We start from the raw sequence: 27,774 nt of genomic DNA, 5'->3' as shown, positions 1-27,774 counted from the left end.
CATCTTTATTAACAGAAAGGCGGAAGCCAGTGAAACCCAGATCAAAAAAAATCTTTGGAGATTCAACAGTTCTCTTCCTAGAGCACTTTCAGAGGCACTATCAGCAGAAGAGTACACTAAAGAATTCCCTTGTGTCCATTGCTAGTCCTTTCTCGTATCAACATTCACTTTTTAAATAATAATTTTGACCAGTTGCTAGGCTAGGCCAGTATTCAGGGAACTTCCCAGCAAGATGAGTTTATGCAGATGAACAGGAGGCTTGAGATGAAAAGGCTTTTTGTAACAGCACAAGGTGAGCAAGCAAAAAAAGACATTGGAAAGAGTATCTCAAAAACCCAGAGCACAGCAGATGAAAGAGCCCTGGAGAAGCCTCCTGGCACAAATACCAGAGCAGGTGCAAAGTTCTTTGTGTTTTCTTTGTGTTATGCTCTTTGTCGTGTTGGTTTTTCCTTTCTCTTCAGACAAAGAAATCAAAGCCTAAAAGTCTTGGAAGAAAGTTTGAAAGAGAAACAGGTGGATAAAATGGCACTGGAAAGATATGCTACTAGTAAGGAATCTGCAGCAAAGGTGCTGTACGAAGTAATCCATCAATAAATGTAAATAAAAGCAGAGTTAAGGATGAGAAGTAAGACAGGTACTGGGGAAAAATGGATGAAACACCTGCAGTTGAACAGGCTGTGTTTAGGGCAGTACTCCAGAAAAACATATCAGTATAGAGCGTCAAGACAGATCTCAGACAATTCTGCGCAGACCAGCTGAACCTGCTATAATAATTTCACAAAATTTGAGCATATGCTGGCAGCAGCACACAAAGCGTTGTGGTGAATTCTGCAAACATGTGACATCCCCAGAGATCGATCAGGCTGACAGAAAACATCTACGGCAAGTCAGTGCATGTGGCGACAGCAAGCAAGGTGATGATGAAGTGGTTAAGGATGACTACTGAAATAAGACAAGGAGACATGCTATGCCCAGATTTATTTCTCCTTTTCCCTGAAACTGCTTGGCTTTAGCCTAATAAGGGCTGTAGTTCAAAAGGAAGACAGAAGAATAAATGAGCTGTATGAGTTGCATTGATAGATAAGTAAAATTGACCTCACAGCATGGATTGTAGAAGCAACTGAAAAAGGAGATAAGGAGAACGTGAAACTCAATCTGGGAATTTTTAGAGGTCAATAAAAACTGTAGGTCCAGGTGTCCCAAAACCCTGCAGGCTCTGAGGACTCCAGGTCAAGAGTGGGAATTATAAAGATACTGGAAAGAGAAAGATTATACCCATTGCTACCTACTGCAGGTGAATTAAAAATATTACAGGATCTATACGGTCAGATCTATTAAAAATTACTATTGAAGAAACTCAGCAGGTTGGAATTATGAGAGAAGCAAGTAAAGTCATTGACTGCAGAAATGACTTCAACTAAATGATAGTGTATCATATGGAATAAAAAGGGCCGATAACGCAGATGCCTTATTTCATTTCTGTTGTTGCTATTGCGTTAATAGACACGCTTCATATCCAAATCTGTGGAGCAGAAGTACACAAACCAGCTCAGCAGCATCTGCCCTGAGCTTGCCAGCGTATAAAATAAAATGCAGTGTCACGGAGCCATGGACTTGAGCCAGTGCACCCTGGGGCCAGGAAGGCTCAGCTCACTCCTGCAGGTCTCTGCAAAGCCCAGGCTCCAAAGAGGAGCACAGAGAATCTGCTGTTCTGAGAGAGCTGAACACATTAATCATTCATGGATTCAGACTATTGCCCAGAAGAAAAACAGCCACTGTGCATTTACACAGTCTTTTCATCATTTCCCATCTTATATTTGATCACCTTATGTAGTGGGTCAGGAGAATTTCAGTAAATTCTCCTGACAGCAAGAGACTGAGGCATTCAGTATAGACCTCTGCAGCTGCTAGAAGCGTGGATACAATTTTTCAACGAGCAGCTTCCTATTCTCTAGAAGCGTGGATACAATTTTTCAACGAGCAGCTTCCTATTCTCAGTGTGTCTTTGCAGTGTTCACAGAGAGCATTCACGCACAGACAGATCTTCTTGCTAGGAAAACAGTTGATAGACAAGAGCAGCATGTTTCTCTCATCCACTTCATCCATCACACATTTTGCAGCCGCACAGAAGGGAGTGACCTAATGCCTTCCTACTGTATCTTTCTCTTCGATCTTCATATCACAGAGGAAGAAAGTAGGTAGGAAAAAATCTTCAAGATCATCAAGTCCAGCCACCAGTCTGACCTACCAAGTCCTGTCACTTAACCATGTCCCTATCTTAAATACCTCCACAGATGGCAACTCCATTACTGCCCTGAGCTGCTCACTCCAATTCCTTACCATGAAGAAATTCTTCCCAATGTCCAGCCTAAACCTCCCCCGGCACAATTTGAGAACATTTCTTCATGTCCTATCACTTACCACCTTAACAAAGAGACCAACACCTCCTTGCTGCAATCTCCTTTCTAACAGCACTTGATAAAAAAAAAAATAATAATAATAAAAAAAAAAAAACAAACAGATAAATCATGGAAGAGAAGAGTAGACTTTAGAGTAAACTTAAGAGTAAACTTTAAAGCAAAGGCCCACTGCTATTGTGAATTTCCAAACACTGTGTGAGTCACTTACAGAGGATGCTTCTACATCCTTATGTTTTTCAGCTCAAATACTGTAATTAAACTACCTAGTGACTGACTGGAAAAGGTTTTATTATTGCAGTAGCTAAGACTGAAGATGAATCACACTGCTGTTCTACACTGCAGGTGGTTCATAAGAGAAGTCATCCAATTGCCTTTTAGGACAAGGTGGTTACTAAGAGAAAAAAATAATTTTGTAATGTTTATCTAAGCAGAAGATACAACCCCAACTATTATCTGTTCTAAAAAAAAAAGCACACTGGGAAGTCAACACTTAAAAGGAAGAGAAAGAAAGGCTGCAAAGCTGTCTGACACCAGTGATTAAATCCTGAGGGTTAAAGTATGTTTTGCTTTACAAAAAGAGATGAAAAACTCAGCAGTCCATCAGGGATATCTTTTAAAGACAGACCCTTTGTTGTTTATAGAAAGATTTTTCTAGAGCTGAATGACTGAAAAATACATCACATACGATCAAAGATATGGCCACTGTCAACTAACATGCCCTAAGATGCATAAACTAGGCATTCAACTCTATCAAATATTTCTGGGTGAGGTTTTGAAGAGGGATCCACTTTCAGGTCATCAGCAAAAAAAGCATGATTTTCTAAATACACAGTTCAGTGACCAGAGTGTTAAGATTTTTTGTTATTCTAGCCAAGTTAACCCCAAAACATTGCTGAAAACAGAGAACATTTAAAAATGCTGTTAGGCATTCAGAACATTTCTCTTATTTACCTTCAACAGAGAAACACTGCCGCATCCATTTTTACTTGGAGCCAGACAGCAATGCAAGCAGAGAGTACAAGTTAAGTGGGGAGCAGCACAGAACTCAGTACTCAACCAGCATGAATGAGAGCTAACAAATTCTGTGACAGGTCAGATATGTGGGCTTTTTTCTTTCTGCTTCACCAAAGAAGCCGCAGGAAAAAAGACAGTCCTTGGTGTTCTAATCTCTTACCCGTGTTTTATCTCACGTAACAGTACTTAGCACTGCTTTTTCTTTTTCCTGCAGAGAACTGGTATGATTAAACCAGAGCAAGAACAAGTCACGTCCAAAAGAAATTCCTTTAAAAGGCAAAAATTAACCACCTTGGAAAAACAACAAGGGAGGAACGCGGGCAACACAGCATTTCCTGTGGCCTGTGTACTTGTTTCGTACTGTAACGACCAAGTGGCTTACTTGTTTCTACCCGTTACAAAAGGGATTCTTTGCATTTTCACGTGGTTCTGCTGTACAACCAACCACAGTTTCACTACTTTGTCCTAGCTATTTTGGTGCTTAGGCACTCAAATCCTTTCCCCTTCCCCCTCCCCCAGTAAGTAAATTTTCCAGGCTAAAGTTCAAAGAAAATTCCAATGCGATTATATAAACACATGCATACTGTAGATTGACATCACACAATGCTGTTCTTTGTTGCTGGATTTTTTTGTCTTCTCATTTGCAGTAACTTCTGTACGCCTGGCTTGCTTTCCTAAAATAGTAACTTATTGCACCCTACTGAATAAGACAGTGCTTATTTATTCCTCTGGCAGTTTGGACTTTATAGGAAAAAAATGCCCATGATTTAATTCACAAAAATGGACTTAGGAAAGAAAAACAAGAGTTCTTATGAATCTCCCTGTTTATTAATGCATGTGATTAGTGGAGTGGAGAGAAAGCAGGTTGATACGTTTCAGTCCATCATGACTGTGAAATTGAACTGTAAATGGTACCTAGTGCAGTCAAGTGAAACAGACACCATGCAGAGAGTTAATGGAAATGTGGAGAGCTTTTCTTTTTAACAAAGTACTCGAGCAATTATCCCAGCACACCCACAGAGAAATGAGATAAAGTTAGTCCGTGCATTACAAAGGCTGTTAACTGCAAAATAAATTTACTGACAGCCATTTGGAACCTTTAGTTCATTGTTTCTTTTTTTGCACCTATTAGCTAAAAACGACAAACCACTAAAAATGAACAGCCAGTGCTTTGTGGGGTGGGAGAGCAGCAGCCTGGGACACTTCTGGTGGGCAGATAGGGAACTGCTCTGGGCTGTAAGTACTACTTTACCCAGAACGTACATAAATTGCTCAAGCAAGTAATGAACTTTTCTTCCATACTAACCTGAAGAATTGGTATGGTTCTCAGAGCAATCTGAAGTGGCCTTGTTCTGCCACTCAGTCTACGCACACACTGAGTGCTTCCGACAACCTCGCTCCTGTTTTGCACAGAGTGCCTTTCTATTGACATTAACCACTTATAGTCATAGAAAAAATACATTTCAGTTTCCATCCAGGTTCCTCTTTCCCATTACTTTGCTGGCTGCCTGTACCACCAAGAAGGAAGGTCACATTTGAGCTAATAGGTGCTCCAGAGTCAAATGAGTGGCAAGTCCCACCTGCCTTCCAGAACCTGATCTCTCCTGTGTACCTAACACAGATCTCCTTCCACCAGTTCCATCTGCTCACTCAGTGCAATAATTTCAGTGTATCCACTAATAAAAATTGGTCCTTTACTGCAGAACTCAGACCATGTACGTGGTCAGCCAGAAAGAATGTGCGCAGTACCAGGGTCTCACCAAGTGTCCAAGGGGAGCTGTGCTGGGATAAACCCAGAGAAGGAGCTGATAGATGAATGATGATAAGATTTTTTTGAGAAAGCAAGCAATTTAAATATCAATTTCTGTTTTATTAATTTCTTTATCTGTTGCGAGAGCTGTATTTAGGCCTCTGTGATTATCTCCTCACAATCTTCTCACTTCATATTTTGTATCAATTCTATTTTTAGAGCAACTCACATGCAAGCCAGCATCAAATACTGAACATTGACCCAAAATCAAAGCACAGTTTGTGTAGTACCAATGTGTAGTACCAGAATCTCTTATTCCTTCAATGACACAATCTATCTCTTATCTGTATTTTCAGTGCACATGAAAGAAGGCTGCTCTCTCATCAATTTGCCATTGCCATTCTCCATACCAGAGTGTCACTTCGTTTAGCAGGCACGTTGCCTTCCCTAACTCTGTTTTCTAGAGGCATCACCACAGTTTGTTTCTGTCTGCCTCAGCTACTCAACCTCTGAAGGCACCCCTCCCTTCATTTCAGGAAGGTAGGACTTGGAAATCTGCATCTTTTGGCCTCACAGTTATTCGTAGCTGTCAGTCAGATAACAGAAATGGAAATCTATATAACCAATGCTCTCCCCCTTCACAGACCCATCACTGTCACTCACTTCTTTTGACTTTTATTCAATATAATCACTAGTTATTTTATTTCTCCTATCTTATACAAGAATTCTGTGCAGCCATGTTATGGCTGCATCACAAACATGCTCTCCAGCCCCTCCATAACCTTACAATAATCCCAGCAAATAAAATCCTGATTACTCCAGGAATTATTCTGATTTCTGCCCTCCTAAGCCATCCTTATGCAGATTGTTACTGCAGACAAGGGATGTTGTAATCTGCAACAACACCTAGATATGGAACCAGCCTGAACCCCTGGGAAGTTGCTCTTTTGTCCTGCCCAGAGCTGCTAATGCATGTGTACTGACTCCTCTCTCTGCCTTGCAGCACTTCCATTTCTTTGCATGTCTGTCAGATTCTTTCCATATTGCTTTTCCTTTGCTGTGCAACGTAGCAAGATGCCAGCTTTCTATTTTTTTGCACTGTGTGCACTCTGGATCCAACATTCCGCTTGAGATGCTATCAAGTAGCCAAATGTGACATATTTTCAAGGTTGGCCTCAAGGTAGCTAACCAGGGGAGTGAGCTTTTCAATCACAATCAGATACCAATCAAACAAAAATAGATGAGGGCTGACAGTGGGCTTGCATGATTATACTGCCTATTTCCAGCTGCTTCAGGTCAGGATGTTTTTATCAACCAAGTCTCCAGCTCATATCACCAGTATGCAAGGGAGGCAGGAGGGGAAGCGGTCATACGAAAGGAGAATACTTTGTGATTTATAGCTGAAGGAAAACAAAGACCATAGTTATCCTGACATATTAGATGTAATTGTGCCCCTAGCATCATTGTAAGGCAAAGCAAATCCCAAAGATAAAATCAATCTGGGGGAGGAGTGGGGCCCAACAGCTGTGAGGGCATCATTTCAAGAAGTGGTTTCCTCTCTCCTCTTGCATAAACACGACTTCAAAATTATTGTAAACCTGCAGCTACCCAAACAGCATTCATTGTGTTCTCGTGCATAGCACAAAGTTCACTATTGACTTCAAAGGAACAGAAAGATACAGAAAAATTTTACCTTTAATTTGCTGTGCTGATATAGATCAGGGAGATTTGTAGGCTTTGATCTTCCCTTATTTAATTAAAGTCAGATGAGGCCCAGTTGTAGCATGAAGTTTCAGTTTCAGCAGGGGACTCTATGGCCCAGCAGAGTTTTCACCCATCTTTCATCTCCTCCGATCAAAGCTCCACATCCTGAACCAGCTGATGTCAAATAATTCTAATTTGATCCTAGTGAAGAACAGCCTTTTTATTTGTGAGTGGGACTTCCTGTGAATATCACAAAGGCATCTCACATGGACGTGATGCTCTATTACTTGCCATATCTGCTTCAAAATGCATTTAAAAGGAAACAGACCTTAGCCACTCTGCAAGTAAGGACCTTAAAGAGTCCCTTAAATGCAGGGAGGTTGTCATACATCTCGAATTGAGGTCTAGCACAGGCTCTAGTTTTCGCTGATTTTGTTGCTAATTTCTGCACCTGTAAGAAATCAAAACAATGATTTTGAGTGTAGCTGGCCCGAGGATAAATTGTCAGATTAAGATTATTAGTAAATAATTGTTTAGTTTTCATAAAACCATAATTTCACCCAAGTGGGTTAAAGATTATTCTAAAACTGAGTCTTCTCCAAAACATTTTCTCTGCATCTTATATCATCTCTCCTGCTTTATCTCATTTTCATCATAAAGAAATCTTGATTTCACTGTGACAGATCTGTCATAGCCCACAAAGCATCACACCTGATCACAAAACAGTTTTTCCACCTTTGAAGGGAACCACCACCAATTCATAGATCACAAGTAAAACTCTGAATCTACAAAGGGCTCTGCAGGAGCAGCCTCCTTATTCTGGCTGCTGATACTCCCACAGAAGGCACCAAAACTACTTTTCTGAAGTAAGAGGGTCTGGACCACCCCACATCAGTAAAGGTCTGTGTACGTGCTTCTCTGACTACAAGGATCTGGACCTTAGCTTGCCACTTCTTTCTTCCAGGGGAATGATCTTTGTGGCTCTTCAAAGTGTATCACTGGTATGTGAATATCACCATCTACCTTTGGCTGAATAAGATTTGTTTCGCTAGGTCTGATACAACCATAAGAGTGCACCATGCTGATCAGGCATAAATTTTGTACAAAATGTCATGTGTGTTTATTATTAGATTAAGCTGCAGCAGGTTTAATTTTAGAACTTTTTATTCAAGTGGTACAATAAAGATTGAATGTTAGTTGTTATTAAAGATGCAGATGTGGATATATTGAATTATAAACTGAATTATAAACCTCATTTAGTGCAATGTCCTAGACAGTCTTATAAGATAAGCTACAAAGAACTTCCTTACTTTGTATTAAAGTCATTAAAATATTAGAAGGTAAATCTAATCATAAAAATATTATGGTAGAATGAAACTGATACTTTAAAAACCTTATTACAAAAGACTATATTCCTTTCATGTATAATTACTTCCCTCTCAACTTAGATTGCTGGATTTGATATTAAAGGATGCGTTCCTCCTCTTTTGAATGCACGTAAAAAGCAAATACAATGGAGCCAATTTTTAGCCACGGCTTTTGGCATTTGAGTCTTGAATGGTCCTCCTCCTCCTCACTGTCACATATTCAGTTCTCATCAACACTGAAGTTATCCTCTGAAAATGATATCTAGTAATGCAGCCACCTCCACTTGCATGGATGAGTGGCTCAGACACAGCTATCACAGGAAATTTGTGGAGAGGTTTTGGAATGTCTGAGGTGGCTAAATTTAGAGAAGAGACCAACAACACAGAGCGTGGCAGAGATTCATGGAAAAAACAAAGGCACATTAAGAATTCTCAGAACTCCTCATGAACTCCTTTAACATCAGTCAATTGCTTTACTCTCCTTTTCGTAGAAGAGAACTGGAAGAATTTAAGAGCATTTTCCACAGGTGCACTGTGTGAACTAAAACGATAAAGTGACTGCAGAGGATTTGACTCATAAGATGTCTGAATTTGCTTGTTTGCAAGACTTGGTAAAGCAGGTAACGTGATTTGCCTCTCCAAATACAGAGCAGGTCTCCTTACATAAAGCTGGAAAAAAATTACCAATTGAATTGATTGGAATATGCTACATTAGATTATGTTTTTGGGAATCTTATAGAAGCTGGTGTTGATTTACAGCTACCTGGCAATGACTCGAGGCAGTTGATGTCAAAAATAGCAAACCAAAATGTTTGTTTCACCAATAAATCTTTAAGAGAGGATTAAAACAATGATTTTTTATTTTTTTAAAGCAAGCAATTATATTCTAGCATGCTGCAGTGTGAATGCTGACTGCAGCTGTCATGAGAATCAGAAAATAAAGGATGAAGATACCTCACTTATAATAGGAAGAGAACTGGGGAACCAGGAAAGCAAGACTTGTAGCAGAACACAAAACTTACTGTATTTTTGTGGTAGTGAGTTACAAATTCTGTTGCTTTCTTTTAGCTGTTCTTTTCCCATATGACAGGCTAAACGTTTTTAGGAACATATCTCCATAGGAGTTTTCTCTTATACCAAAACCAAATTGTATTTATCCCTTTTTTTTTCTTTTTTTTTTTCTTTTTTTTTTTTTTAAATCAATTTGTATAAAGCAACAGGATTTAAAGGGAAAAACAGATTGCTGCTGAGGGTTTCTGTGAAATAGCCTGGTCGGATATTTTTATCTTCATTTCCTTGTCTTTTGCAATTTTAATTTGGGAGAATGTGTACGCTGTGAGATGTTTAGTTAAATATTTCATTGTTAGTGCATGCTGCAGGAAGCAAAAAAAAAAAAAAAAAATGTATTCTGAAGTTCAGTTCTATATTTGTTAGTGTAAACTGGGAAAAAAAAAATATCAAGGCTCCTACTGAGACTTTGGAAGAAGACAAAAAGTAATGAAAAGCACCATCATCAATTCAGATGCTGCAGACAAAGCTGCTAAATAACATACTCAAATGGGGGAGCCGCTGCTATTGCCTTTTCTTCTGCTCTGTAAACACAGTTCTGCAGACACAGATTCCTTACAAAGCTGGAAGTAATAGCAGCTCCCATAACCTCTTTGAGCAAAACCAGCCATCACGATCACCACAATGACAAAGACATGTCTTGCACAGCCTGTACTTTTTAACACATGGACAACTGCAAGATGACTCACCATGCTTTTAATTGCAGCTTTGATCATTAAATGTTTTCTGAATTATTGAAGACTATTTCCGCTTTTCAGTTACAAAAATCATCAGAAAAGGATTTGAGGTTTCAGGTTAGAAGGTTCAATTTTACTTTTAAAATCCCAGCTTGATTACGTGCATAACGTGCTGCAAACACCAGGACAAAACATAAGACAGACCACTGCAGACTTATCTCCTTAGCCTTGAACATCCTATATTGGCATTTACTTCTATATTATCTGCCATTTCCAGGCAGGAATTTCTTTTGTTTTGGTAACTTTTCAAAGCAACACCTTACTTTCATTGTAATTACCCTGCTTCTGGCACTAATAACTCATTACTCTTTTTGGATTACCCAGAAGCAGTTGACTTTTTTCAGTGAGACGTTACAGTCAATTGCTAAGGAAAGCATCACTATACGGCTCAAGGGACAAACTGGCTGCCTCTGCTTCTGCACATCTCTGGGCACAGCACTGGGCACAGCCTGCCATGGCCATGGAGGAGACATTCAGGCAGCAGAAGGCAGCACCTGGCCTGGTCCTGATGGGGTGGGTGTCCCAGCAGTGGTGGGGAGAGGCAGGCACCTCTTGCCTCAGAGCAAGTCAGCTAGTGACCTTTAGACGAAAGGGGCATCTCCACAGGCAGCAGCCATTTGCAAACATGTTCACATGAGAACTGCAGAGGCCCTTGCACCTGCAGACAGCACTGCCAGCTGTGCCATGTGGGCAAATCAGCAGCGACCTGCCTCCTTCTCTCTGTTGAGCGCACAAAAGCAAATTCCCAGCCACACTGCACTTCTCATGAAGCAAAAGGGCAGATTTTGCTTCGTGAAGGGCCTGCCTTTTTCTTGCAAAGCCCCAGTTCTTTATGATGCATCAGCAGCCGACAGAGGAAAAGGACGATTCCTCACTGGCACACGTACTCAGCTCAGAAATTCTCGTTCTGGCTCTTTTCCCTTGCATAGCCACACAAATCCCAAAGCAACTTGTCAGTGACTTTTAATTCAAGCTGAAGATTAACATGGTTGGTAGTCATAATCACCAAATGTTTTCTTGGTGATGTAAATCCCTTTCCTGATGGAAACTGAGGACCTTGCCACAGCTCAGCTTGTGAGGACAGTTCCTCTGTGCACACTACGTGCAGAGAATGCATTTAAACATTAGCTTAATGGACTTTTAAGTCTCTCTGGTCATCAGCCCCAGAGAGGTGCATCCAGCTGGCTGTTTCTAATAGTTAATTTGTTTCACAATTGGAGAGAGAGATTATTTTTTTTCTCTTTAGCAAGCTCTATAGTGGGACCATTTGTCCCCTAACTAACATCAGATCTTTCCACTTCCATCTGGGAACCAAAAGTCAGTTCCTTATTGTGCAGCTGAGTGTTTGCCAAGGGGAGTACAGAGATAGAGCAAGAAAATTACAAATAATGTTGATAAAAGCAGTAGGGGAAAAAAAAAAAAAATCACTCTTATCCAAGTGTTCTGCCCATACAAGTCTACTATAGTACAGTCTTGCCCCCTTCAACAGCACTTATTTCACTTTCTCCCACTCTTCAGCAACCCTCAGGTGTGGACACGCTTGCTCTAACGAATTTTTTTCAGGGGACAGTAGGAGTTGTAGCACTTTAATATTTAAATGAGTTTAACGTGCCCAGTAAACAGAGATTATAAGATAAAGAAATCTGGCAATGCATAACTGAGGTGTAGCATCACAGTAGCCAATTTATTTAGGTTATTTAGAAATGAAAAATGGGTCAGTCCAGTTATTAATAGAAACTATCCAGCTGCTAAGTGAACTTTTAGGCAGCCAAGGGCTCTCTGATAAGAGTTTCCACAAATCTTGCTTCTCACAATAAGACAACATAATCGAGTGAAATTAAAATGGCCCTCTCAGAGACAGTCAGCAAAAAAAGACTGCCCAGCCTTCAATTAGTGTCATCGCTAACAAGCCATGTGAAAGATAATGTAACAGATCTTGGCTGATTCCCTGCCAAGTTTGCCAGACCTCACTTTGCTTTTTTGACTTTACATGCAGTATCATATTTAGCAGGACTAATGAACCTGCAGTCCTCTAATGGGCCCACCCCAGCATGTGAGGTTTTTGTTTTCTTTTGCTGATGATCTCCTTCCCTCAAGAAATCGATGTTTTGAAACAGACAAAGAATAAGGTCTTTGTAGCATTATCAATCCAAGGTCTCCGCTCTACCCTTATTTTAGAGCACACAAATCATTTTTGTCTAGCGATTTTAAAGGAAATGTGGGAAAACATTTATTTCTGCAGGACTGCAAATATTATTGCTCCCACTGCAAATGCTCAGTGCAGCTCAATTTGTTGCTCTTAATTGGGGAAACTGATGGAAGAAAACAGAGAAATAGAATAAAAATAAAAGGAAAACATCAGCAAAAAGCACACACTACTTTCTAATGCAATCTAAGTACAAGTCATCCTTTATCAGTGAGGCATTCTCAGCATCACCTATGAAAACTCTACCAGAGAGACCATAGATTGTAACAAATCTCCCCCGCAAGCAGAGCTAATAGCAGCTCCGTATCCTGCAACCTGGAGCAAATGCAGCATGCAAGACTGGGGCTGCTGAAAGCATTTAGCCTTTCAGTCTCCTTCAAGTGGGGCATTTTATCTAGCAAGTTTTCCAGTTCAGTGTTGGTGGTACCAGGGAACATGTTAGCAGTTCATCAGAATGCAGCCACCAAAAGCACAGCAATACACCCTCATGGCAAAGATCAACAGCATCCTAGACTGCATTAGGCAGCACACTGCCAGCAGGTGGAGAGATGATTTTTCTCCTCATCACTGCTGGGACATATGTAGCAATGTGTGTGTGGGTTCCTCATTAACAGAGGAACATGGGCCTTCAGTGCAAGAGCCATGAAGATGATGAAGGAATTGGTGCATCTGTCATACAAGGAAGGTAGACACTCTCCAGCCTAGAGAAGAAAAGGCTAAGAGGAATCTTATCACTGTGAGCAATTGCCTATTGACTAGGTGATCTCCAGAGGAGCTTTGCAGCCTCAGCCATTCTACGGCTAGTAACATCCAATACAAATGACACACAGCTCTCAGCCTGAGCACACCCCTGTCTACGTAGCATAAGTCTGTGCTGTTGAAGAACCTGCAGGACAGCCAGAACAGGGACACAGCAGGCGCTGAGGCCAGCATAGCTAGATTGCTTGGAATTCAGGGTAACATTCAGCTCATGACCAATCTGACACAAGACAATTGGGCTTCAGAGTTATTCCTGGCACTCTCCCTTCTTGGGTAGCCCAGAGGCATGTTATAAGTGTCTGACAACCCTTGGTGACATGAAGAATTTGGAATAGGATTTACAGCTTCAATCGAGCTGGCCACCCATGCTCTGCACTTTTGCCTCCTGTCCAAACTAGTAATCAACAGCAAGAAGAGAACTTTGGGACATCACAAGATTCAACAAAGATAACAACTGCTGAGGTTTTCTTAAAACACTAGGTATAAACACTAGCATTATTAAAACTCATTCTGAAAAGGCCAAGACATTAAGTGCTGAGCAGGCAATGAGCTCCAATTGCAGCAATTACTGATTGGCTACACAACGTACCCTAGCTTTTGCTAACATTGTCCTTGTCCTTTTCTGCCCCTTTTTTGTCCATTTTCCAACCGTTAGCTAAGAATTTTTAAGCAATGGGCAATGGACTGTGGAATGAGACTTGCACACATGAGGTATTTTGTTTGCTGATGTCAGTTGCTCAACTTTCATTCTTCTAGTGATTTTTTCCACTGGCTGATTTTACTGGGGGGGGGTATTTATGGGGTTTCTTCCCTCTGCCTGGATGTCTCTTTCACAGACCCTTTAGGGAAACAATTATCTTAAACACTTTTTATGCCTTTATGAAGTAAAAACCATCCAAAGCTTCCCATACCATCAGTAAAGCTATGCCAGCTTACTTCATATCAAAAATAAACACCAGAAATGAAGAAAATTGTGATTTTTTTTTGTTTGTTTGTTTTTTTATGAACAGTTGGGGCTTTTTAGATGTTTGTATAAAATCCTCAGGTGTGAATCTGCCTTTGGCATTGCAGAACACCTCCTTCATCAGAGAACTGGATTACATGGGAGCACTTAGCTTACAGAGGCAGGATTTGAAGGAAAGGGGAAATAAAAATAAATCAAGGCTTGGTGAAGCTTAGTCAAGTCAGCTACACTGCTGTTCATATTTAATACAGCAGCGGTGCTCAACTCTACAATTAAAATCATCTAACTCACTTGCAGTAAAGGTCAGGCAGCAGCTGCTGCCACTTGACCTGACAGATTCACTGATAAGCTTCACTTCCAAGCAAAGCTTATGAGAAAAGTACAAAGCATCAGCCTTTAGCACACTTCCAACAGCACATGCACCTACATAAACATACATCTTAGCATTAAGATCATGTATTCATTTTTAGTAAAAATATGCACTACTAAGGCTCAAGCTTTTGAAAACCATGCCATATGCACTAAATAAAATTGATATTTTAAATGAAGTATGTGACACAACCGTGAATAGCAATTCTTTAAGTACAGTCAAGTGTTTGTGTAGCTCACAGCAAATTAGATGTATTCTGAAGAATGAATGGGTTTTCACTAATACGTAGAATATCTTTGCATAGTAATAATGAAAGAAAAATCAAATTATTCCAGAATCTGGTTAAGCACTGAGTAGAGTTATATGAGAATGTAAATTGGAGAGAAAAGAGCCCTATCTCTGCATTCTCAACAATCTTTTATAGGTAATGAATTGTTTTGAAAATTTAGCTAGGGAAAAAGCGTTTGAATTGCAGTCTGACAGTCCTTCAGGGTATTCTTAGAGGTTATCTCTGCAAGGCAGGTGGATGAGGAAAGAGACAAGCTTAACCCTATAAAAATAATTATGATATATTATTAGCATCTAATGGTAATCTAATGGAGTCTTTTCAGCAAAGACATCACTGGCTGCAATTTCTCTCTGTCATACACATAAAAAAGCAACTCTTAATGAAGTCTACTTTCTGGTAATTCCTCAAACTCACTGAATTTAGCAGGGAACTTTCTGTACTTGAAACTTAACATGCTTTAGCATATTTCCATGTTACTATTAATGGGAAAGCTCCACCCAGGCAGCATGAAGCAAGCTTCAGGCCCTAAGCCAGCATCAGAAACATTTTAAGGCCACATAATAAATCATTCATGAACCTGCAATCAAGATGACTGGAGTGAAATGGCACTGGAGGTATCATGGTCTTCCCTGCTTCTCCAGCTCTTGCCCCCCAGGAAAAGAATAACTCTGTACAAAATTTCCTTTGCTGCATTACCATGTGCGATACAACTAAGACACCAACACTGCCACAACCATGTAGACATTGAGGTGAAAATGGTCTGGAAGCCCAATTGGCCAAAGGGAAGTGAGGAACAAGATCCAACAGATGAGAGAGCTTGTCTTTCAGAGTGGGCAATAGGTTACCACACCTACAAACTTGATGTGCAAACACATCAAACATCTCCAACCCAAGCTCAAGAGAAACTGAAATCCATAGTCCTTTCAGCAGTGAGAACTCAGCACTGTCAATGCAAGAGCAGAGCAGAATAACTAGCTATGTCACGTGCACATGAAGGTCAATAATCTCTGCCACTATGAAACAGCAGTATCTTTATACACAGTAGAATGCTGAACATTCACTTTCTCAGCTGAATTAGAATAATTTAATTCAATCTCACGTACCTGCATTGTGGATTTTCTATTTCTTTCAATCTACAAGAGGAAGTTAGACTTCTTTGTATGAAACCAGAAGATGCTATGGTTCTTCTCAGGAGAATGTTGCATACATCAAAAATAACAAAAAACAAGGTTGGGCAAATGGCAGCATCTTTTGGGAAATGAGTAACAGTGAGTTAAGAGCTTGGGTTTTGTGTTTTTCCCTTTTGAAGAGATTTGCAGAGATGTTATACAGGAGAAAACAAACTACTAATGCATTAATATTAAAGCTAGATAATACTTTCAGGAAAAAGTGAAAAGTCATCTCTATCCGCAGAGACAGTCAGAACCCAACTGGACTCAGTTCCTGGCAAGATTCTCCAGCTAAGCCTGCCTAAGCCATGTGTTAAATGGCCTCAAGAGGTCCCTTCCAACATAAAGGACTCAGTGATGGTGAGACACACAGCAACTTACTAGTGCTTTTTGTTTGTTTAATGTTTTCAAAGTGAGAGTTTCAGTTTTTCTTCTTTGACCAACTGAAGTCCCAGATTTCCCTTCCAAACTCAACGATTGGAATTTAGGAACCTTAAAATATGTTTGAAGTTTTAAACTGATCTTTGAACTGACATTTCAGATTGGCAAGATAATTTACAACTTTTTAAAAAGGTGGAGAGGAAAAAAGGAAAGACTAAGGCAACTTGCAAAGTAACAAACCTCTCAGTTTGATTCAAAAGGAAAAAGATTTGTTTTGCCAAGATATGAACAACCTGCTTTTGACCTGCTTTCTTTTTTTTGTCAGCTCAGCTTTAAAGAAAAAACACTAATATAACTATATTTAGAAACTGAGAAAAGATTAAAGTTATAATTCTCTTGATCCCTAATGTCACTCATATTAAAAAAAATAATAGAACCAAATCAGAGGAACACTCTTTCAGATACTGGGTGGTTTCATAGTTCAGAAACACCCCTAAAAGAAATTCAGTCCCAGTAACATCAGACCTAAGAATTCCAATCTCATATTTCAGTTTGTGAAAAATAAAGTAGAATATCAAGTTTCCACCCTATTTCTTCTGCTTTTGCCCAAACAAATTATCACATTTCAGGATCACTTCCACCTATTTTCATCTATTTGGTTATACCACAAGAGTTCTAGTGTACTATTTCCATTTCTTATCCAACCAATTGAATAACACCTGCCTTCTTCATCATCTTCTTTAAATAACTACATTTGGCAGGTCAGAAAGAATCCTTCTTTCTCCAATGCAAAATAGCATTCAAGTAATGAACTTCGGGCTCAGCTCAACAAATATTTAATTCAACAAATGTTAGATTTTAACTCACAAGATCTCCTCTTTGCACTGAAATATCTAAACCAGATGATCCGTGCATAATGAAATAAGCTAGAGATAAACATCACAGCATTTAGAAAACAGCTCCAGCTTTTTTGCCATGGAAATTATTGCTGCTTAAAACATCAAGCCAAAGTAATTTTATATTTTGTTTAGAATGACAGCTGAATTTTTCATATATTTGTTGTCTTTTGATGGCAGATAAGTGGGAAGGGAAATGTGCTCTCTGAAGGCTTTTATCAACGAAAATCACAGTCAGAAAATTGCACCATGGAGCACAGCAATATTTCCATACTTCACTGCACTTACAGACAAAACTGTCTTTAGGGCTAACAAGGTGTCATAAAAAAAAGTTTCTCTTCACAGATCCTTTATTTGGCCAGAATATTTCTCCCTGCAGTCTCAAGGGGTGGGAGGCCATCAAAGCAGAATTTAAAGCATTAGGCTTTTCAGTGAAGTACAGCCAATATTTTAACATGGGAACCCAACAAAATTTCTGCCAGATCTGTAGATTGTGGTAAAACACAGAATAGTCACCCTGGGGAGTCCATTCACCCGTATTGCATTTAAACAAAAGGGCTCCCATCTTAAAATGAATAGAGAGCAGAAACATCTACAGAGTTTTCTTGCTCCTTGGCACGAATCTTCCTAGTGCCCTCCCTGTGTTTTCTGTAGGGTAGATCAGGAGAGCATCAGCAGAGACAGTTGAGCAAATGCCTTCTCTTGAGAACATGTTTAAGATGGCTGTTTGTAGTCCTGTGGAATCCATTTGAAAGGGAAACAGCATCTCACGAGCTTGTATATGCTCAGACCAAGGTAGAGCAGGGGCTGAGCTCTGCCATGGGTGCGGCAGAAGCTCTGGGATCAGCTCCTGCCATTGCATCACACACTAAAGCTACCACAGCTCTACTTGCATTCTGCTAAGCGTGAGCTGTAACTTGTAGTCAGAGTTGTTTCTTCTGCTGTTAGAAATTAAATTCTCAGCAAGCAGACTCCTGTGGATTCACAAGAATCATCACAGCAGCTGTAAAGCCCTTTCATCTCTCTATGACTCAGTTGTGTTGCTAGTATTTCAGTTACTTGCACATTTTGTAAACAAGGCTGTTCTGAGATCCCTTGGAAGCCCATCTCCTTTTCCAAACACAGTTAGTCCTGGCTTCATGCATCAGGACTCCCTTCCCCTCTGGAAGCATCGTGCCTTGCTACTCCCCAGCACACAATGCTATAAGATCTCTGTAGGACTGCTTCAGCTGCTACCCCAGGAGATGCAGCAAAACTCTCCTGAAACGCAGCCCCCAGCACAGCACTGCTTGCACTCCATGCATTATGACAATAATAAAAGCAGCTGCTCCTGAGAGAGATTTCTTCACAGCAGGGTGGTGAAAAATAGCTGAGCCTTCCCTGCCATCCAAATTTGGCAAGAGACAAAGACAGTTGCACCTATTTTGTTCCAAAGTGATTTGAAATCACAAAAATCTCAAATGCTGCTTCTGACCCAAAACACTATAGTAGTAATAAAGGCATGCCCATAATTGTAAAAGGAAAGTTAACTAGAAAAAAAGAATACTACTCGTTAAAATTTTCATTTTGGTGTCCCCATCATAAGACCCTTTCAGCCCTTTTGCTGAAACTCCCTCATGGTTCAGGCATTACTTCTCCATACAGATCACTACCAGTGCTATCAAAGGATGATTTGCTTTTGTGTTTGACATTATGGGTTTCATCTTCAAAGCATCCACCTCAACTAATTTCTTACTCCCCACCCAGCATTCAGGAATATCATGCAGAGCAAGTATAGAACTACACTTTTTCTTGTTCTGCAGCTATTCAGCTCTTCAACTACTCCTCCGGAAAGATGTTTTTTGCCTTTTCTTGGGATATTTCAGCATTCTTCTAGAAGCTGATAGCAACACTGCAGAAAACAAGTGATTTTACTCCCTTCTGGGTAACTGATTGAGTGGAACTGGCCCTAAAATAAATCATAATAATAATAAAACAGCAGCCCAATGCCCATGAAAGCTGTTGGTCCTTCCACAAGTTGAGTTTATTTTAAATTGTGAGGCAGCAGGTAAAAAGAGAATGGGTCTCAATGGACAAAGCTGTTAGACTTCACTGAACAATATCATAGTCAAAGTGGTGCAGCTTCATCTTTTAGTTCAAATTAAGATACAAAATAGAGGTTTATCCAAAGCCTCTTACAAAAATATGACCTTTCTCCTTTGCATTTCTCTTCTTCCTCCTTTTAGGAAAGCTGCTGTTTCTATCTCCTGGCTTGGTTGAATAGGACTTGACAGAGAAGAATTAAAATGGAACATGACTAGGTGCTGGCATGGACCTAAAGCAAGCCATGCTGTTGGAGCCCATCTGTCTGCCAGTAAGGTACTGGGAAAGCATGCAGATTGACCTGGCTGCTCTTAGCTCATGGTCACTCTCTTGGAAGAAAAGAGTTCAGAAAAGAGATGGGGGAAAAAAAACAGGGATGCTGATTACAAAAAGATGTAAGGGATGGTTTCCCATTTGTTCGATACCTTCCTAAGGTTACACTCTTCCAACACTTTCAAACCCATTTCCTCCTGGAATTCAATTATCACAGAAACTAAGTAAAGCAATCAAATTCTGCCCTAACAGCTGGGATTTCCCAGCAGAGAAAATATCTGTATCTGAAGAAATAATATGGCTTCCTACATTTTACAGATCTTTTAGTTGCTGTTCATAGGGGTAGATCCAGTAGGCTTATTTGGTCAGTATGTTTTATTCTGATTCTTAGCATGTAACAAGGCTGCTTATCTTTCTAGAAAGATAAACCTACTTCCTTCACTTTTGCTTGGAAGAATCCCTTTCAAATCATAATTACAGAAAAATATAGTATAGAAATGTGAATAAATTACACAGGTCTTCAAAACAGAAAAATTGAAGAGACCTTACATGTCACCCAGTTCATTTTCCTGATTATAAAAGACCGAGAGATTGTCATGTAATATAAAGTCATGTTACACGAAATAAAAGTTTACTTGAATATTTTCCAGTCTTGTGCAGGGCATAAAAAACCCAACCTCTTCCCATCATATCATTAGGGATTCGATTACAGAACTTATGACTAGTGCTGCCAGAAGTACTACATCTCCACATTTGTGTTTGTAGCATGAAAGCACAGCTACATAGAAAAGATGTACAGTTTGACTGCAGAGTTTGATGGCAGCGTTATATCAAAGCCCAACTCTGTGTACACACATGCAAAGGCAGGGAAATAAACTAGAGGTGCATACATACTAGCAGGATTTGCTGGCTTTAGGAAGGTGAAGTATGGATCTTCCAAGTGATAACAATGCTTACACAAAACATACCATCACAGCATTAAAGAAAAAAAAAAAAGAAAAAACATCAAGACTAACAATTCATTCCACTGGAACTAAGGAGAAGTTTGAAATAAAAAGCACTATCATTTCCCATGAGTATCATACTTCCCAAAACACCAGCAGACATTGAAATGATACTTCTTTCATTTTGCAGAAGAAAACGTTACTCTGGAAGCAATCAGTGGTCAGCAGAACATAAAAGCAGTTGACATTTCAGGTCAATATGAAAGCAGTTTGGAGCCAGCCATTTTGGAAACACTCCAGTTTGTCACTGCGTTGCTAATGAAGGCAATATTACACAGCATGCTTTGTTTAATATAAAAAAAATAAATCAGGATTAGGATCATGGGAGAATTATGTCCCTTTAAACTTCACCCCCCTCTAACCCTCCTTCCAAATGCAATTGTTCTATTTTTAAACAAGCTCATTTGCTCTTATTGTTTTTGCATCAAGTTGGCAGCTCACCCATCTGTCTCCCACTGTGCTTAAAGAGATGTCATGATCCTGCAGTCCCAAACACAGTCCTGATGTTTCCACTGAGCTAAAACACATCTGTAATGACAGCTTTCTCTTATGAGTGAAGCTATTTTTGTAACAGCAACAAACTCAACACATCCAAGGTATCAGGATATTCACTGGTTAACAGTGGAAAAAAAAAAGAAAGCTTGTATAGAGAGATCTTACCTTCATCACACACCTTGTTTGGGAGCCATAAAGGTGGCTGGCAAACAAGGCTGCTTTTAGGACCACCCTTCACCCTCAGTCCTACTGCAATCTCTGGAGCAGCTCCTCAGCTCCAGAGTGGTCCCTCAGAAATGTCAGCTGACACACCTGGAGAATTACTTCTTACCCCATATCAACTAGGAACAAGGTAGACAGCAGCAGGCAATGGAATCCATGCACTAAAGAAAGCTTACTTCAGCATTGCAAGCCCAGTTCTTGCAAGTGACTGATGGAAAACCCAAATTCCACTCAAAGGACTAATGACCTTAAGGCCAAAATTAATCTTCCTGTGCCTTCACTGCATTATAGCAGTGAAAGTCAAGGGAAAGATACAGAAGTGTGCCACATCAATGGTTCAGGTCCCTGGTCATTACCCTTGCTGTCTTAGGTTTTGGCAGTCTTGATAAAGACTGGCTCTCCTCCAGAAAGTCAGCTCTGCTTTTACACAAGCACAGCTGTAGCATCAAAAGTGATAAGCTTTCAGACCTGACACAAACTCCAGACCAGTTTCTGACCTTGAATGCATGCATATTGGTTACTTCAGTAGGTTCTTCATCTTGGGACTCAGTGAAAGAGCCTGAAGACTCCTCAGCTTGGTGAAAAAAATAGAGATTGAGTCACTTCATCACCCTTAGAGATCTTCCTAGTGAATTATGTCAGAGGCAGAATAGATGCACACTTTCCATAAGTGTACTTCATGGAATAAATAGGTTTGACAGCTGACCATTTCTGGCAAGAGCTACACAGAATCTTGTACCTTTTATTTCTAAAGAAACTGAAAGCAGAGACATGGCAGTACATCAAAATAACTTCCATAGAAAGCAAATAGCCAACCCTTTCCTAAAGGGACAAATCCCAAGAGATGATTTTTTTTTTTTCCTTATTACAGTAATGAATATTCTGCTACTTTAGTAGGGCAAGCATAATTGTTCAAGTTGCTATACTGAGACTAATTGCCCTGTCACTTACAATTAGAGGTGCTAATATGGTCATTAAGATATTAGAAATGGCTCCTAAGCATCCTCTTAGATCACCACAACATACAGGGCCCTCCTAGCTGATTAGCAGAGGGTGGAGGAGGCTGGAGACTTGCACAGGCCAGGTGTCACAGGAAGTTCTACAGGCAAGGATATGCCACAGCCTTCCTGCAAAATCCTCACTGACTGAGGATGCTGAAGGGAGACCCAGGTGTCCACCAGCAGGCTGGCCTTTCCCTGCAGGAACAAACACCCCTGTTCAAACAGGACTAGCTGCTTTGATAGAGCCCATCTTGAGAAGCTGCAGCTTTCACAGCAGTCTCTCCAGCAAGCCATGGAGTGTGGAGCTCCAGCTCCTGGGCACAGCTCAAAACAGAACTGAATTCATTTGTAAACCTGGCTAAGGGAAAAAGACCATTCCAACACAAGAGACAGTGCAATGTGGAGCTTTTAATCCATATTACGTGGCAAGATAGTGTAATTACACCCAGTCACGTAGAAAACCACACCACTAAATCTTGGTGGGTGCCAGGTTGGTGAGGGCAGCCTTTGTGGTTTCGTGCCACATTGGTTGGAAGAGGCTGCTTTTGCATGGGAGACTCCAGGCTACAGCTTTTTTGTGCTTCAAGGTAACTTGGAGATATTTTTTTAAAGGTCAGTTTTAAAAAAGCAGCAGAAAAATCCCTCTTTACAAATAATGCAGCTCCTCTGGAGGGTTTGGCAACTACCATTGGGTTTTGGCAAACAAGAGAGGGAACAGTCTGCCTGGTGTTGGCTTTCCTCCACAAGGAAGTTTGTATCTAATATAATCAAGCCACGTTAGAAAGAACTGAGCAGATAAGAACCCAAACCACAAAGCCTGCCACTGAAAACGTGCTTTGATTTCAGGGAGAGTAAAAAGAAGAGAGGATTACAGACCCACGGTTCTCTCCGCCGGCCCAGGTTTAAATCATTACATTACAGCAGAGTTGGCCCAAATTCTGCTTTGCTGTGAAAAAGGCAAGTGCTTAGCTTCCATCAGCTGCAACAACATTTCCGATTCCTTATCTCGTTCCTAATTGCCATTCATGAGACGGCAGGGTTGTGTTCACATCTAGCCTTTCCCCAGTTACTCTGAAGGTTAAAGTGTCACAACAGGTGCAGAGTAACCAGCAGTTAAAAAAAATGTTTGTAGATACACAAGCCTGTTATTGCAACTCCAATGAGAAAATAATGCTCTCTTTGTACTTGTTTTCTCCTGACAGACAGCTTAAATTAGGTTGCTGAATAACTTACTACATAGTACAACAGTAAACCTGTCACAAAAGCATGTTAATCAAAGCACAACTGATACTTGACATCCCCTGGTGAAAGGCATTTTTACAGTGTTTCATTAACATTGAAAGGAGGATTAAGAGGCCTATTTCTTGATTAATGTCTCTCTCAGACTGGGAGATGTAATCCTATCTATAACCTCAAATTACTGGAAACAAAATTAAATTTCTGCCAGCAGATAATTCCGGGCACACGTGATGCTGAGCACAGAAGTATGGGTTTCTTTACCTCCTTTATCTGACCCAGAGACACTGTGAGTTGCTGGAAGGACAAGGTAAGCACTGAGGCTCCAGCTGCCCATACAGGCTGTGCAATAGCCCCTGGGCTTTTGGGGGATTGTACAAACATTTGGCAAATATTGCTTCTAGTGTCCAAAATGACATAGGAAAATTCCTGGTGGCAAAATAGAGCTGGTTGTTACAGAAAATGTCGTAGATACCAAAGGCTAGAGAGAAGGTACTTGACAAACCTGGCATGCCAGCTGTGACAGTGAAATATTGCAGATGATGCAGGGTGTTTTCAAACAGCTTCAGTCTTTAAGAGGAAGAAAGGCAGACAGTGTGGGGAAAAATAAAAAAATAAAAAAAAGCAATGCCAGGATTCTGACAAGATATTTCCTCACTCTTATCCCTAGCAAGTGACAGAGACCCTCCTGAGACTTCCATGCTCTAATTTATGTACAACACAGTCAGGACTGGACTCTTCCTGCTTTCCAAACCTAGTGTGACTTATACCAGCAGTATTTGAAGGCTAGGGCTTTTTGGAGGCAAACTTCATGTTCTGAGCTGTAAACATCTTGCCTTAGGCTATACCATCTCTCACAACTCACTCCTTTGATCTTCTCTTAGGTTCATCCAGCTTCCCTCTCAAGCACAGGCTGCGTGCCAGGGGTGTAGCCCTGGGGTTCAGTTCCATAGGAAACACAGCCCCAGGATCTGCCTGCCCAGTGGTACTGCCAGACCACACTGTAATTGTGCTTTGCCATAAGTATCTGGAAACTTTTCTTAAGAGAAAAGCAATAAAAAAAAAAAAAAAAACAGCACTTGGCAAAAAGAAAAAATAATAATAATAACCTGGAAGAGGGCATAGCATTAAATGCATGCTTTTAAAACAACACTGGAACTATGCAAATATGTCTGCCTTGGATCTTGAACAGCCACTTTCAATCCCGATGTCTACAAAGTGGACAAGTTTGTAACCCATGACTCCCTCTTCAACTTATATTTTCCACAGGCTATTTCGCACTGGCACAACACCTTTGTTTTCATAACTATCTCAAGATTCAGGTTAAAGCAGCCTGTAAAGAGGCAAGGTTTAAGAAACAAATGGGGCCACATTATTCTCAAATTGTTTTAAGGGCAGTAACCATCCAGATCCTAGTCTTAATTAAACAGCGAACAAATTTTGCTGCAGCAGTTAAAAATCTTGACCATTTATTATTAAATATATATATATGTCAGGCATTCAAAAGCTTTACAGTGAAGTTCTTTAGAGAGTAATTCAGCTAGACCTCTCTTTGTTAATCTCACTTTGAAAACTCTGTTTATTCTGATGAAACAACTCCTTCATTTGTAAGCTAACTTATAAGGAAACATTTACACCACATACACTGGCTTGCTTATCTATTAAGAGAACCATATATCATCAGAACCAGCAGTTTAAGTGAGAACAGACAACAAATAAATGGTGCAGAAAGCTAAGCTTCAGATAGCCGAGAGGATCAGTTCAGAGATGAGTTTGACCAGAGACAAAAAGAGCAATTTCCCAAAGAGCAAAAGTATTCTTGAACTGAGGTCATGAGTGAAGCCACTGGATAATCACACTGATGCTGTGCTCTGTGATGGGCTGATTAAGACCCTCAGTGCCTCACATCACTAGTCTGTGCAGTGTTCATCAGTGCATTAAGGGGATAAGATTGATGCCAGCCCTCCACAGCATGCACTACACAATGTGCCAGACCATCAGCCCTGTACTGCAGCCATCTCCTGCAGCTCTGAGATGGGACAGGACTCCTATAGGAGGCCAAGCAGGCTGAGAACATCAAACAAAAAGAACCATTGCTCCCCACATTTTGGCTGTGCTAATGACACATGTACAGAACAGGCTGAGGTCACGGAACCATCTGTGATGGTCTGACAAAACTCAGCGCAAATCAGTGTTTCAAGAGCACATCACTAGGCTCTAAAGGATTTCTTTGTGGATGGGGGAAAGGCAAAACCTGCCCAGCAGCTAGCTCTCTTGGGCTCCTCATGTTACTGTTGCCAGTGAAAAGGAAGGAAGAGCAAAAGTCCAAGTTTGTCAGTCTCTGTTGTCAGCTCTGTTATGCTCAATTGAAATATTCTGCTCTCATTTTTAAGTACAGACACGACTCACTGGTAGATATCATTAACCAAGGACAGGATCATCCTTCTTAATTGCACTCAATAGGAAAGAATCAATGGCAAGATGAAAGCTGGCCAGAGAAAGAAGGGACAGATTGAAATTGAAATTAACATTTCAGTGGGGCTAGAAACAGCTAGACAAGTCACCCAATTACATAGGTCACCCCACCTAGATAAGACAAGCTGCACCAGGACAGTGAAGGTAAGATACTTTTCATATGGAGCTGCTGGGCAGGTGCTGAGCTGAATCAAAGCCAAAAGCAGGCTCTACTCCAAGCCCCAGCATCTGCAAGGAACAGAAGAATCCATCTGCTCACTTCCAGCACATGCACTTGTCCTCCAGCTTGCTCAAGTGCCTCACAGAACTCAAACTCTTCTTTTTCAGCCCGTTTTAAGAACTTCTTCAGTTTTTTCTTCCTGTTTACAGTGTTATTTATCATCATTCTCTTGTCTAATCTTCATGCTCAGTTTGGATTGGTTTGTGCACAAAGGCTCAGAAGAGGAGACCCTCAGCAGCAAGAAGACTGCAGCATGAGGAGACGCAGCAGAACACCTGTCAATGGCAAGGTGTTACACTGCTACAGCAGCTCTGGCTTCAGGGCTCAACCTGCATACCTTCAGCAACCTGGTCACCTGAAACACCAGAGAATCCCATTCCCTCCAGCAGGACAGCAGCTGCAAGTCACTGCAGACTGTGTCTAGCATTGGAGCATGAAGTCTCAGGACACAGAAATCAGTTTGGTTACCTTTAACAAAATAAATATTTTAAAATTTGGGACTTAATACAGGGAATATGTTGATGAGTATATTAGAGAGCAGAGAATTTAGACATGCATGATGTATGAGTATTTCTGAAGCTATCCAATTTGGAAAACAAGATACAGGAGAATAGCTTGGTTTATTTTAAGATTAATTTATTTTCAGACTTCTCTTAAGTTCACTGATAAAAACACTGTTGTCAGTGTTATTAGTGAAATGATAGGCAGTGCCACAGCTAGTTAAACAAGTGGGAGAGAAAAGAAATAATTCTTCAGCCTCTCTAAAATGAAGACCTTTTTCCAACTCAGGAGCCATAAATAAACTCAAGTATTTGCCCACAGGGAAGAACTTAACACAACTTTGGTTCAGCTAAAGGAAACTCAGAGACACATCTTTACCATCACCACCAGCCTCCCACCCCTCGCTATTCTCACTTTGAGAGTCAAAAGTTACTCTCTATATTTAATGGATGTATGATAACAAAAGTCACCCCAAAAGAGCCAGCAGAGCCAATAAAGTCTGGACAAGACTGTTTTCTACCAGTTGCAATGACCTGAAACAGGACTTCTTCCACCAAGGCTCATCCAACAGCCTGCACCAACCCTGACTCCTTTCTCCATCCGTATCTAGGTTTCCTACATAGCCACAGGGATGCTCTCTCTTCCAGGGGCTTCTTATAACAAATTCCAAAAGTCATGCAAATCACCACTTTGATTATGCATACACTGCATGCAAATCTCTAACATTAAGAGGTTTTTTTTCCCCAGCGTTGTTGAGGAAGCTTTTTTCTCCCACCTTATTGCTTCCCCAGTGTCATTACTTACTTTGGGTATCCATTTCTAGTAGTTCAGATTAGCAGATTGCTATATTCAGCCTCCTGCCAGATGGATAAATCAGCCACAAATCCCAACACAACTGGCCAAATCAATTTTTCTTCCTGCCTGTATAAATCAAAAGTTACTTCACAGTGAACTCAGCAAAGCTGCCCCAAATTTACTACAGTATTACATGAAAAAGCGTGGAAGAGAATATGAAGAAGTTCCTGTACAGGCTGCTTTGCTACCGTTGATGACACTATTTTCCTGGAGTAAAAATTGATGCCAAAGTCCTGTAGTTAAATAAGAGAATACCTTTTTTTGTAAGGAAAATTAGTCATACACAAGCATGCTCACACCCTTCAGTAATATGTAG

At 40.5% G+C, this 27,774-nt stretch overlaps 1 long non-coding RNA gene across 1 annotated transcript in view; it reads right to left on the bottom strand.

Moving 5' to 3' along the window:
* Window positions 1–24,892: 24,892 nt before the first annotated feature.
* LOC128077788 (uncharacterized) overlaps window positions 24,893–27,774 on the bottom strand; it is a 29,519-nt gene continuing 26,637 nt past the window's right edge. Inside the window, exons 6-7 of the long non-coding RNA XR_008205181.1 lie at window positions 27,137–27,256; window positions 24,893–26,570 (exon numbers count right to left, since the gene is read on the bottom strand). This is a non-coding gene — a long non-coding RNA (uncharacterized LOC128077788). The remainder of the gene's footprint in view (window positions 26,571–27,136; window positions 27,257–27,774) is intronic.

The sequence above is a fragment of the Tympanuchus pallidicinctus genome, unplaced genomic scaffold, assembly GCF_026119805.1.
Source record: "Tympanuchus pallidicinctus isolate F22 unplaced genomic scaffold, pur_lepc_1.0 scaffold16, whole genome shotgun sequence".
Lineage (NCBI taxonomy): Eukaryota > Metazoa > Chordata > Aves > Galliformes > Phasianidae > Tympanuchus > Tympanuchus pallidicinctus.
The sequence above is the reverse complement of the archived record's forward strand: the minus strand, read 5'-3'. Positions and strand labels throughout refer to the sequence as shown.